This window comes from Lithobates pipiens, unplaced genomic scaffold (genome assembly GCF_037356315.1).
Source record: "Lithobates pipiens isolate NorthernLeopardFrog02 unplaced genomic scaffold, aLitPip1_a1.2 Scaffold_13, whole genome shotgun sequence".
In the NCBI taxonomy this organism is placed as follows: domain Eukaryota; kingdom Metazoa; phylum Chordata; class Amphibia; order Anura; family Ranidae; genus Lithobates; species Lithobates pipiens.
The window spans coordinates 131,468,031-131,481,990 of NW_027507718.1; the positions used below are offsets into that span (position 1 = coordinate 131,468,031).

A 13,960-nucleotide genomic window follows, 5' to 3' on the forward strand; every position below is an offset into this window, starting at 1 on the left:
CGTCAAGTCCACTATATGTTTCAGCCCTGGTTCACACTGCACACACCATATTTGATTTACACAAGAATCACACTGCATTTGAGCCATTCATTTGCACCGATTCTGCATAAAAATGATGTGGGCAGCTTTTTTGTTCGCTTTTGAACCGGATAGCATGGGTATTTACACCTATGCAATCCGCTTCAGGCAAACGCAGTGCGATTTGCGACCTGCTTTTGGGGTGTCGTTACAGTGCGATTGCTATGTGGTGCAGGAAACGCACAGGAATCACTGTGTTTCCTGCATGTAATGTAAACCACAGTCACTTGCTGGAAATGAACACAAATGGTTCTTACTTCCCTCTCCGATGACCTCAGTAAAGGATGGTGGCAGTTGTACCAATGGAAGAGTCAATGATGTCACCAGAATGTAGATAGCATGGGCTTGTGGGACAGGTTATTATGTTCATAGAAGGTGACCATTTCAGTAGCATTGTCTAAACTAGAGTTTCTCAACATTTTTTCGGTTGTGGCACCTTTTAAATTTCTAGGCTTGCCATTCAAAAGTGTAAAAAAACAAAACAAATACTTTAACATAACACAGCAACATCCACATACATAGTTAAATGTGCTTTATTTTCTAAAGCAAATACATGAGGTGTAGGCAAACTTAAAGAGGTGGAGATCTACCTGAACAACATGGGAGAAGACAAAGATCACCAGGCACAGTGTCACACTTAGTGTCGCCCCCTCATACCTGATTTACACCTCTAATTGTGTCGCAATTGTGTGCATTGCACAGCGATTATTGTTTCAAAATCTGGTGGTGAGGAGGTAACATATTGCCTCCTCACCACCAAACACACTCAAATCGCTTTTCAGAGGAGCAGCAGTGCCTGCTGGACTTGTGAATGAGCCCTTAGTTGCATTTGGCAGCGACACGCTTAGGCTCGTTCGCACAAAGTTGAGGGGGGTGGAAAAACCCTGTGGTTGAGTACCACCCCCAAATGCCCCACCCCCTTTAGCTACTGAGGCAGAAGCCAAAGGTGTACACATGCTGCAGCAGGAATTAAACCCCCTGTTACTTTTGGTGAGTGCTACTGTCTGCTAGTCGCGACCCATTTAAGTAAATGGGGCCCTTTTGCAAGGGGGTTAACCACTTGCCGACCACCTCACGCCAATATACGTTGGTAGAAGGGCTCGTACAGGCAAATTAACGTACCTATATGTTGCCCTTTAAGAAGTGGCCTGCGGGTTCATGCACACGCCCGCGTCAGGCTCCTTGAGTCGGGTCGCAGGTCCTGCGGACTTGATCGCTGTGGGGATAACCACGATTGTCTCACGGAGAGGAAGAATGGGGAGATACTTATGTAAACATGCATCTCCCCGTTCTGCCTAGTGACAGCGTCACTCATCTCTGCTCCCTGTGATCGGAGCAGAGATCAGTGATGTGTCACACATGGCCACGCCCCCCCCCACAGTTAGAATCACTCCCCAGGACATACTTAACCCCTACACTGCCCCTAGTGGTTAACCCCTTTACTGCCAGTGCCATTTACACAGGAATCAGTGCATTTGTATAGCACTGATTGCTGTATAAATGACAATGGTCCCAAAAATGTGTCCAAAATGTCCAATGTATCCGCCATAATGTCGCAGTCATGATAAAAAACGCTGATCACCGCCATTACTAGTAAAAAAAAAAAATTATTAATAAAAATGCCTTAAAACTATCCCCTATTTTGTAGACGCTATAACTTTTGTGCAAATATCAATAAACTTTTCATACATATCGGCCTAAACTGAGGAAAAAAAACAGTTTTATATATTTTTGGGGGATATTTATTATAGCAAAATGTAAAAAATAATGCTTTTTTTTCAAAATTGCCACTCTTTCTTTGTTTATAGCGCAAAAAATAAAAACCGCAGAGGTGATCAAATATCTCCAAAAGAAAGCTCTATTTGTGGGAAAAAAGGACATCATTTTTGTTTGGGAGCCACATCGCATGACCACGCAATTGTCAGTTAAAGCGGCGCAGTGACGAATCGCAAAAAGTGCTCTTGTCAGGAAGGGGGTAAATTGTTCCGGGGCTGAAGTGGGTAAAGCAGGTGGTGACAAAGCAACATAGCACTGCCTGCTTTAACCCCTTGTTTGCTGTACTGCACAAGGTTGTAGGGCACTTGCAGATTGGGCTCATTCACTTGAATGGGTCATGCTTGGCCGGTGCTACACCCACCAACCATGACAGGGTGTATAACTGCTGCTGCGGCTGTGACATGTGTACACCCATGGCCACTGCAGCTAAAGGGGGTGCAGTTTGGGTGGGGTGGTAAAAACTTGTCTTAACTATGAGGTTTTATCACCCCTCAAACTGCAAATGTAAATTAACCCTTATTTTTCTGAGCCCCCCATAAAGCCCCATACACACTATCAGATTTTCTGCTGATTTTTTCCTTCAGGTTTACCAAAACCATGTAGTGCAAAGGCCTGCCTGATTGCATACAAATTGAAACACCTAAGGCTTGATCTCATATTATATGGTTTTTGTAAATCTGAAGGAAAACATCAGCAGAAAATCTGATAGTGTGTATGGGGCTTAAGGCTGCTTTCACACTGGTGCGCTGCAGCTCAGTGCATCTGCAACTTTAGTTGCAGTTCCCTCATCACTCCCTAGGCTCCCGGCAGGGCTGCTGATAGATGGGCATGGACAGCAAGACGTTCAGTGTGGTAGGCGGGTGGTAGTAATTGCAGAGCGGTATGCGGGTTTCCCCTTTCCCTCCCACCGGCTTTTAGATGCTGGAGGGAGAGGGACAGACCAGTGTGACAGGCAGCTAATAGCGCTGCTCTTGTGAGTGGGAGGGCATGACTGCTAAGTTTCTCTGCCTCTCACCCCCTCCTTAGCCAATCAGATTGCCCAGCCCGCCACATTTGACCAGAAGATGCTAGTGGCCAGAGCAGGGCGGGATGGAGAGGATCCAACATACCTGAGCATGAAGAAGTTATGATCATGTCACACGCTCACTGGTAATGCCAAACACCTGCTACAGAAGTCTAATCATCGGTGTGTTCTCCTGTCCTGTGTGTAGATTAACCACTTGCTTACTGGGCACTTAAACACCCTTCCTGCCCAGACCAATTTTCAGCTTTCGGTGCTCTCACACTTTGAATGACAATTACTCAGTCATGCAACACTGTACCCAAATGAATTTTTTGTCCTTTTTTCCCACTAATAGAGCTTTCTTTTGGTGGTATTTGATCACCTCTGGGGTTTTTATTTTTTGCGCTATAAATGAAAAAATACCGTAAATTTTGAAAAAAAACACATATTTCTTTGTTTCTGTGACAAAATTATGCAAATTATAAATTTTTCTTCATAAATTTTGGCCACAATTTATACTGCTACATGTCTTTGGTAAAAATAACCCAAATTAGAGGATATTATTTGGTCTTTGTGAAAGTTAGAGAGTCTACAAGCTGTGGTGCGAATCATACAAAATTGATCACATCTGATGTACTGGTGGCCGATCTCACTTCTTGTGACCCGAACGAGCCAGGAAAGTACAAATACCCCCCAAATGACCCCTTTTTGGAAAGTAGACATTCCAAGGTATTTAGTAAGAGTCATGGTGAGCTTTTTGATCTTGTCATTTTTTCCCACAATTCTTTGCAAAATTACGATTTTTTATTTTTTTTATTTTTTTCCACAAAATTGTCATTGTAATAGGTTATTTTTCTCACATGGCATGTGTATACCACAAATGACACCCCCAAAAAATTCTGCTACTCCTCCTGAGTATTACAATACCACATGTGTGGGACTTTTTCACAGCCTGGCCACATAGAGGGAGCGCCATCATGTGTTCTAGGAGCATAAATTACACATCTAACTTGTTGACTACCTATTACACTTTTGAAGGCCCTGGAGCACCAGGACAATGACACGTGACACTGATAACAGATCGCACTGATACATGGCAATGATGACACTTATTCGTGGCACTGATGATACATGGCACTGATGACAGATGGCACTAATATGTGGCACTGATGACAGATGGCACTTATACGTGGCACTGATGACAGATGGCACTTATACGTGGCACTGATGACACATGGAACGAATACATGGCACTGATGACAGATGGCACTAATACATGGCACTGATGACAGATGGCACTAATACATGGCACTAATACGTGGCACCGATGACAGATGGCACTAATACGTGGCACCGATGACACGTGACACTGATGACAGATGGCACTGATAAGTGGCATTAATGACACGTGACACTGACAACAGATGGCACGTGACACTGACAGGTGGCACTGATGACAAATGGCACTGATACGTGGCACTGATGACAGATGGCACTAATATGTGGCACTGATGACAGATGGCACTATGTGGCACTGATGACATGTGGCACTGATGACAGATGGCACTTATACGTGGCACTGATGACAGATGGCACTGGGGACAAATGGCACTGACAACAGGTGGCACTGGGGACAGATAGCACTAACAGGTGGCACTGGGGGCAGGTAGCACTGGGGAGGATGGCACTGGGGAGGATGCCACTGGGGGAGGATGGCACTGGGGGAGGATGGCACTGGGGCGGATGGCACTGGGGGAGGATGGCACTGGGGCGGATGGCACTTTTTTAAACTTTTTTTTTCCACTTACGGCCGCTGCAGCCGTTCATCTCTCCCCTCTCACACGCTGTCTGTGTGAGGAGGGAGAGCAGCGCTGAGAGATGATCTCATATGTTTACATATGAGATCATCTCTCATTGGATAGGCCGATCGCGCTGTAAACGGCTGCTGTGATTGGCCATTTACAGCGTTCTGTGTTTGCCTGTCTCCGGGGGACACGGCAAACACAAAACTTCCCCGATGCGCACCCGCGGCGGCGCGCATTGCAGAAGTAAACACGAGGATGTCCAGGGACGGCCTGCTGGACGAGAGCGTCCGCTCTATAGCCATCATTCGGCTATAGGGCGGGCGGGAAGCAGTTAAGCACTGCTTCTTATCTGTGTTTTTATTCACACTGAACACAGGATGGGTGACTGATGATTAGACTTCTGCAAGACACTTCAAACTTCAGCTGTTTCTATAGCTATTTGTGCCAGAGTCCTGTTGTTCTATCGATTTATGCCCTCTGTCGAAAAGTGCCCGTACATGTGCAGAACGGAAGGGCACTCCAGCTGATTTGCCGATCAGCTGGAGTGACGTCACCATAGCACGTGCACATCGTAGGAGGTTTTTTTTTGACGGGAGATACCATTTCATGGGCACAATTGAAAGCTATGCAAAGAGTGGAGGAACACCGTAGATGTCAGATTGTGCCTCGCTGTAAACCTGCGGCGCAATAGCGGGGCACAATATGACAAATACGGTGTCCCTCCACTGTTTGCATAGCATTAAATTGTGCCCGTGAAATGGTATCTCCCGTCAAAAAAAGGCTCCTATGATGTGCGCATGCGCTATGGTGACGGCACTCCAGCTGATTGGTAAATCAGCTGGAGTGCCATTCCGTTATGCACATGAACGGGCATTTTTCGATGGCTGGCATATGTCAGCATCCCTGATTTATCATCTAACTTTTTCCTTGTTATCTTTGAAGGAATTAACTGGTCAGGCTGGGAGCTTCACAGACCTGTTAACCATTTACTGTCCTCCTTTGCTTGAGAAATGACTGTTAGTAAAGTTTTTTTTTTTTTCCCACTTTGTTATATCTTGTAAACTGCTGTTTACACATAGCGCAGTGATCAATGTTTTTCCACACTGATCACTGCTAGGATACACTTTAACAATGTCCGCAGTCTCTGACCATCTCCTGTGTTATAACCGCAGTCTCTGACCATCTCCTGTATTATAACTGCAGTCTCTGACCATCTCCTGTGTTATAACTGCAGTCTCTGACCATCTCCTGTGTTATAATTGCAGTCTCTGACCATCTCCTGTATAGTCTCTGACCATCTCCTGTATTATAACCACAGTCTCTGACCATCTCCTGTATTATAACCACAGTCTCTGACCATCTCCTGTGTTATAACCGCAGTCTCTGACCATCTCCTGTATTGTAACCACAGTCTCTGACCATCTCCTGTGTTATAACCGCAGTCTCTGACAATCTCCTGTATTATAACCACAGTCTCTGACCATCTCCTATAGTATGTCTGCAGTCTCTGACCATCTCCTGTAGTATGTCTGCAGTCTCTGACCATCTCCTGTGTTATAAACACAGTCTCTGACCATCTCCTGTGTTATAGCTGCAGTCTCTGACCATCTCCTGTATTATAACCACAGTCTCTGACCATCTCCTGTGTTATAACCGCAGTCTCTGACCATCTCCTGTGTTATAACTGCAGTCTCTGACCATCTCCTGTATTATAACCACAGTCTCTGACCATCTCCTGTAGTATGTCTGCAGTCTCTGACCATCTTCTGTAGTATGTCTGCAGTCTCTGACCATCTCCTATATTATAACCGCAGTCTCTGACCATCTCCTGTATTATAACCACAGTCTCTGACCATCTCCTGTATTATAACCACAGTCTCTGACCATCTCCTGTATTATAACCGCAGTCTCGGACCATCTCCTGTGTTATAACTGCAGTCTCTGACCATTTCCTGTATTATAACCACAATCTCTGACCATCTCCTGTAGTATGTCTGCAGTCTCTGACCATCTTCTGTAGTATGTCTGCAGTCTCTGACCATCTCCTGTGTTATAACCCCAGTCTCTGACCATCTCCTGTGTTATAGCCATGGTCTCTGACCATCTCCTGTATTATAACCACAGTCTCTGACCATCTCCTGTGTTATAACCGCAGTCTCTGACCATCTCCTGTAGTATGTCTGCAGTCTCTGAAAATCTCCTGTGTTATAACCATGGTCTCTGACCATCTCCTGTATTATAACCACAGTCTCTGACCATCTCCTGTGTTATAACCACAGTCTCTGACCATCTCCTGTAGTATGTCTGCAGTCTCTGACCATCTCCTGTAGTATGTCTGCAGTCTCTGACCATCTCCTGTGTTATAACCGCAGTCTCTGATCATCTCCTGTGTTATAGCCGCAGTCTCTGACCATCTCCTGTGTTATAGCCGCAGTCTCTGACCATCTCCTGTGTTATAGCCGCAGTCCCTGACCATCTCCTGTGTTATAACCGCAGTCTCTGACCATCTCCTGTGTTATAGCCGCAGTCTCTGACCATCTCCTGTGTTATAGACACAGTCCCTGACCATCTCCTGTGTTATAGCCGCAGTCTCTGACCATCTCCTGTGTTATAACCGCAGTCTCTGACCATCTCCTGTATTATAACCACAGTCTCTGATCATCTCCTGTAATATGTCTGCGGTCTCTGACCATCTCCTGTGTTATAACCACGGTCTCTGACCATCTCCTGTATTATAACCACAGTCTCTGACCATCTCCTGTATTATAACCGCAGTCTCTGACCATCTCCTGTAGTATGTCTGCAGTCTCTGACCATCTCCTGTGTTATAACCACGGTCTCTGACCATCTCCTGTATTATAACCACAGTCTCTGACCATCTCCTGTGTTATAACCACAGTCTCTGACCATCTCCTGTAGTATGTCTGCAGTCTCTGACCATCTCCTGTAGTATGTCTGCAGTCTCTGACCATCTCCTGTGTTATAACCGCAGTCTCTGATCATCTCCTGTGTTATAGCCGCAGTCTCTGACCATCTCCTGTGTTATAGCCGCAGTCTCTGACCATCTCCTGTGTTATAGCCGCAGTCCCTGACCATCTCCTGTGTTATAACCGCAGTCTCTGACCATCTCCTGTGTTATAACTGCAGTCTCTGACCATCTACTGTATTATAGCCACAGTCTCTGACCATCTCCTGTAGTATGTCTGCAGTCTCTGACCATCTTCTGTAGTATGTCTGCAGTCTCTGACCATCCCCTGTGTTATAGCCGAAGTCTCTGGGCATCTCCTGTATTATAACCACGGTCTCTGACCATCTCCTGTGTTATAACCACAGTCTCTGACCATCTCCTGTATTATAACCACAGTCTCTGACCATCTCCTGTAGTATGTCTGCAGTCTCTGACAATCTCATGTAGTATGTCTGCAGTCTCTGACCATTTCCTGTGTTATAACTAGTGATGGACGAACTTCCGACGGGACGTTTCGCGAACGCGAAATGCGAACGGACCCAAACGTTCGCGAAACCGAACGTTCGCCGCGGGCCCCATTGACTTCAATGGGAGGCGAACTTTGCAAACCTTCATGTCGAATTTGCGGCCACGTGGTAATTATTAGGGGGTAAAACGTAGTCCCACCATCTGGACAATGACATAATACATGTATGAGGTGAATTTGGGATCGATAACTACAAGCATTTTTATTTTATTTGGGAAATTGTTCTAACAATTCAGGACTATGGAGCTAATGAAGGCAATGGAGGAGAGGGAAGGTCAGGGACCAGGGTAGGCAAAGAAGAGGGTGCAGGAGATGATCACCAGCAGCGTGACATACCGGAATGACACATGCACCGTGATAGAGGCATCTGACAGCAGCACCGTAATACAGAGCACTGACAGCAGCACCGTGACATACAGCGCTGACAGCAGCACCGTGACATACAGCGCTGACAGCAGCACCGTGACATACAGCGCTGACAGCAGCACCGTGACATACAGCGCTGACAGCAGCACCGTGACATACAGCGCTGACAGCAGCACCGTGACATACAGCGCTGACAGCAGCACCGTGACATACAGCGCTGACAGCAGCACCGTGACATACAGCGCTGACAGCAGCACCGTGACATACAGCGCTGACAGCAGCACCGTGACATACAGCGCTGACAGCAGCACCGTGACATACAGCGCTGACAGCAGCACCGTGACATACAGCGCTGACAGCAGCACCGTGACATACAGCACTGACAGCAGCACCGTAAGCAGCCCCAGGAGGAAGTCAGCACAGCACAGGGATGGTGTGATCCCCTCATAATAAGAACCCCCAGGAGGAAGTCAGCACAGCACAGGGATAGTGTGATCCCTTCATAATAAGAACCCCCAGGAGGAAGTCAGCACAGCACAGGGATATCATAAGCAGCCCCAGTAGAAATATGACACCGCTCAACCTCTTCAAAGAGGAGGGTAGGGGCATATAGTACGGTGTGCTTTTTTGGGTCAAGGAAGTGAGCCAAATGAATTAAGAAGGTCTGTGTGCTTGATTAAAAAAATAGTTTATAGACATATACATGGTCTACTGGTCACATGTGTTGAATTCCTCCGAGATCCATGCCTCATTCATTTTTAGAAATGTGAGGTAGTTAACACTGTGGTGAGCTAGGCGAGTACGCTTATCGGTCACAATCCCCCCTGCTGCGCTGAACGTCCTTTCGGACAGGACACTGGATGAGGGGCAAGCCAACAGTTCGATTGCAAATTGGGCAAGCTCTGGCCAGAGGTCAAGCCTGCCCACCCAGTAGTCTAGGGGTTCATCACTCCTCAGAGCGTCCACATCGGCCGTTAACCCAATGTAGTCGGACACCTGACGGTCTAGGCGTTCCCTGATGCTGGATCCGGATGACACCTGTCGATGGGTCGGCTGAAAGAATGACCTCATATCCGAAGTCACCAACACATCTTCAAACCGGCCTCTTCTTGCAGGCGCTGTTGGATTGGTACCCGCAAATCCTTCTCTGGGAGTGGGAATTGCTCCTCTGCCAGCGCACGCAAAAGCAGAATGCAGCATTTCTCGAAGCAAGGCCTGGAAGTGCTGCATTCTGACAGCCCTCTGCGACGGCGGTAACATTTCCGCCATTTTGTGTTTGTACCGGGGGTCTAAGTACGTTGCCACCCAGTACTGGTCCTTGATCCTCATGCTTTTTATACGGGGGTCCCTATTAAAACACTGGAGCATGAAGGCCCCCATTTGCACTAAAGTGGAAGCGGTGTGGTGGCCTGGCTCCTGCTCATCATCCAGGATAATGTCGTCCTCTTCATTCTCCTCTCCCCATCCTCGCACAACAGGGATCCCAGAAAGGTTTAAAGCATGCTCTTCTTGCTCCTGCTCATCCGCCCCGGCACCATCCTCCTCTGACTCCTCATCAGACTCCTGTTGTTGACTTGTCTCAGATAGAGTAGCCCCCCCTGGGAATTCATCCAGCATTGCGACTTCCTCATCTTCCCGCTCCTGCTCCTCCACAGCCTGATCAATGACACGACGCAATGCACGCTCCAGAAAGAAGGCATAAGGTACCATGTCACTGATGGCGCCATGGCTGCGACTGACCAGTTTGGTGATCTCCTCAAATGGCCGCAGAAGTCTGCATGTGTCGCGCATGAGCAGCCACTGGCGCGGTGAAAAAAAACCCAGCTCCCCAGAACCGTTTCTTTCGCAGAGTTCATACAGGTAGACGTTAACTGCACGTTTCTGCTGGAGCAGCCTATCAAGCATATAGAAGGTTGAGTTCCATCGCGTCGGGCAATCGCAAATAAGACGTCTGACCGGCAGATGGTGTCGCCGCTGAATGTCAGCAAGGCGAGCCATGGCCGTGTAAGATCTTCTGAAATGGGCCGAGATTTTCCTTGCCTGCCGCAAGATGTCCTGGACCCCAGGGTATTTGACAAGGAATCGCTGCACGACCAAGTTTAAGACGTGTGCCATGCACGGCACGTGCGTGATTTTGCCCTGTTTCAATGCGCTAAGCAGATTGGCACCGTTGTCACACACCACTTTACCAACTGTCAAATTGAGCGGTGTTAGCCACTCATCTGCCTGTGAACGCAAAGCTGAAAGGAGTGCCGGGCCAGTGTGGCTCTTTGCTTCCAGGCACAACAGACGCAGCACGGCATGGCAACGTCTCACCTGGCATGTGGAATAGGTTCTGGGGAGCTTGGGCGGTGCAGTGGAAGAGACGCTAGCAGCGGAAAAGGAGGAGGCAGCTGAGGAGGAGAGGGAGGAGGATGGAGTAGGAGGAGGAGAAGAAGAGTCAGGCCTGCATGCAATCCGTGGCGGTAAAACCAAATCTACACGGGTGCCACGGGTTACATGCTTGACGGCCGTCAGAAGGTTCACCCAGTGGGCAGTAAAACTGATATACCTTCCCTGCCCGTGTTTGCTAGACCACGTGTCTGTGGTCAGATGTATCTTGGCACCGACACTGTGTGCCAGAGATACATTCACTTGCCGCTGAACATGGCCATATAGCTCTGGGATGCCCTTCTCTGAGAAATACTTCCTTCCTGGGACCTTCCATTGTGGTGTTCCAATGGCCACAAATTTGCGAAAGGCCTCCGAGTCCACCAGTTTATATGGCAGTAGTTGGCGGGCTATGAGTTCTGACAAGCCAGCCGCCAACCGTTGGGCAAGAGGGTTATCCGGCATCATCATTTTTTTACGCTCAAACATTAGGCCCACGGAAGCCTGCCTTTTTGCAGAAAAATGTGAGCTTGGCGTGATGGAAGGTGGAGTGGAGGACAATTGTGAGGAGAGAGGAGAAGGAGAAGTAGAAGACGAGGCTGGACGGTGAGAGCCTGCAGTGTGGCTTTGTGTGTTCCGTTGCTCCCACTGGGCTCGGTGATGGCTGCTCATGTGCCTTCTTAAGGCGGTCGTCCCTAGGTGAGTATTGGGCTTACCGCGACTAACGCGTTGACTGCAAAGATTGCAGATGGCAACGCTATTGTCAGCAGCGGACACGTTAAAAAAAGCCCACACTGCGGAGCCATGTGCCGGTGTCCTGGGAGCGCCAGATGTGACCGTACATGGTCGATGACTCGCTCCTGATACATTTGCAGTCTGCTTTGTCCCTGCTGTGCAATGTAAGTCATTGCTGCTTCTCCTCCCTATCTGCTGGTCCATATCTCCCTCTGAACTCCCCTCCTCTTCCTCTCTTGTGGGCACCCACGTGACATCACTAGACACGTCATCATCAACGTCACCTTCCCCACCGCTATAAGTAGAGATCTCGGAGTAGGCAGCAACACCGGGGACCAACCTCCTCCTTGGGCTGATCTGGGTACTGGCGTCAGACTGCTGAGTAGCGCTTGTTGCTACCTCCTCTTCCTGATCCAATACCAAGAGTGGCTGCGCATCAGAAATGTCCTCTTGATATGGATCGGAAAATAATTCCAGTGACTCAAGCGGAAGGTATGTGGTGGTGGTGGTGGTGGTCGTGTTGTTGGTGGTAGTGTCTTTGGGGGTGCACATAGCAGAGAGTGAAGAAGAGGGTGCAGATCGAGAGGATGAGGAGGGTGCAGAAGAGTAAGGCTGAGCGAGCCACTCAACCAAGTCTGGTGCATCCTTTAAAGTAATTGAACGCACCTTCTGCAACTTCCCACTTTGGCTCAAGCCTGTTGCTCCTGCCCTACCCCTACCACCCCTGCGGAAGGGCCTGCCTCTTCCTCTGCATGTCATTTTTTAAATGACCCTGTGACAAAACTCTTAGTCCCTATACCGCTGAAGGACTGCTGCAGTATAGGTGAGCGGTCAGCAGTGGTGCACGTCAACCCTATCTATTGTGGACCTATAGCGGTCCTTACAGAACAGCAGACTGTACCGCACTCAAGCCTATGTACCGTAGCACCCTATACCAAGTTACCAGTCCTTATAAGAACTTTTGTGGACCAAGCAGGTTGTGTATTAGTGTTTAGCAGACTGTACGTCAGTCCCTATACCGCTGAAGGACTGCTGCAGTATAGGGCAGCGGTCAGCAGTGGTGCACGTCAACCCTATCTATTGTGGACCGATAGCGGTCCTTACAGAACAGCAGACTGTACCGCACTCAAGCCTATGTACCGTAGCACCCTATACCAAGTTACCAGTCCTTATAAGAACTTTTGTGGAACAAGCAGGTTGTGTGTTAGTGATTAGCAGACTGTACGTCAGTCCCTATACCGCTGAAGGACTGCTGCAGTATAGGTGAGCGGTCAGCAGTGGTGCACGTCAACCCTATCTATTGTGGACCGATAGCGGTCCTTACAGAACAGCAGACTGTACCGCACTCAAGCCTATGTACCGTAGCACCCTATACCAAGTTACCAGTCCTTATAAGAACTTTTGTGGAACAAGCAGGTTGTGTATTAGTGTTTAGCAGACTGTACGTCAGTCCCTATACCGCTGAAGGACTGCTGCAGTATAGGGCAGCGGTCAGCAGTGGTGCACGTCAACCCTATCTATTGTGGACCGATAGCGGTCCTTACAGAACAGCAGACTGTACCGCACTCAAGCCTATGTACCGTAGCACCCTATACCAAGTTACCAGTCCTTATAAGAACTTTTGTGGAACAAGCAGGTTGTGTGTTAGTGATTAGCAGACTGTACGTCAGTCCCTATACCGCTGAAGGACTGCTGCAGTATAGGTGAGCGGTCAGCAGTGGTGCACGTCAACCCTATCTATTGTGGACCGATAGCGGTCCTTACAGAACAGCAGACTGTACCGCACTCAAGCCTATGTACCGTAGCACCCTATACCAAGTTACCAGTCCTTATAAGAACTTTTGTGGAACAAGCAGGTTGTGTATTAGTGTTTAGCAGACTGTACGTCAGTCCCTATACCGCTGAAGGACTGCTGCAGTATAGGGCAGCGGTCAGCAGTGGTGCACGTCAACCCTATCTATTGTGGACCGATAGCGGTCCTTACAGAACAGCAGACTGTACCGCACTCAAGCCTATGTACCGTAGCACCCTATACCAAGTTACCAGTCCTTATAAGAACTTTTGTGGAACAAGCAGGTTGTGTGTTAGTGATTAGCAGACTGTACGTCAGTCCCTATACCGCTGAAGGACTGCTGCAGTATAGGTGAGCGGTCAGCAGTGGTGCACGTCAACCCTATCTATTGTGGACCTATAGCGGTCCTTACAGAACAGCAGACTGTACCGCACTCAAGCCTATGTACCGTAGCACCCTATACCAAGTTACCAGTCCTTATAAGAACTTTTGTGGACCAAGCAGGTTGTGTATTAGTGTTTAGCAGACTGTACGTCAGTCC

At 48.3% G+C, this 13,960-nt stretch overlaps 1 protein-coding gene across 1 annotated transcript in view; it reads right to left on the bottom strand.

Moving 5' to 3' along the window:
- S1PR4 (sphingosine-1-phosphate receptor 4) overlaps positions 1-13,960 on the bottom strand; it is a 46,571-nt gene that overhangs the window by 28,601 nt on the left and 4,010 nt on the right. The window lies entirely within an intron of this gene.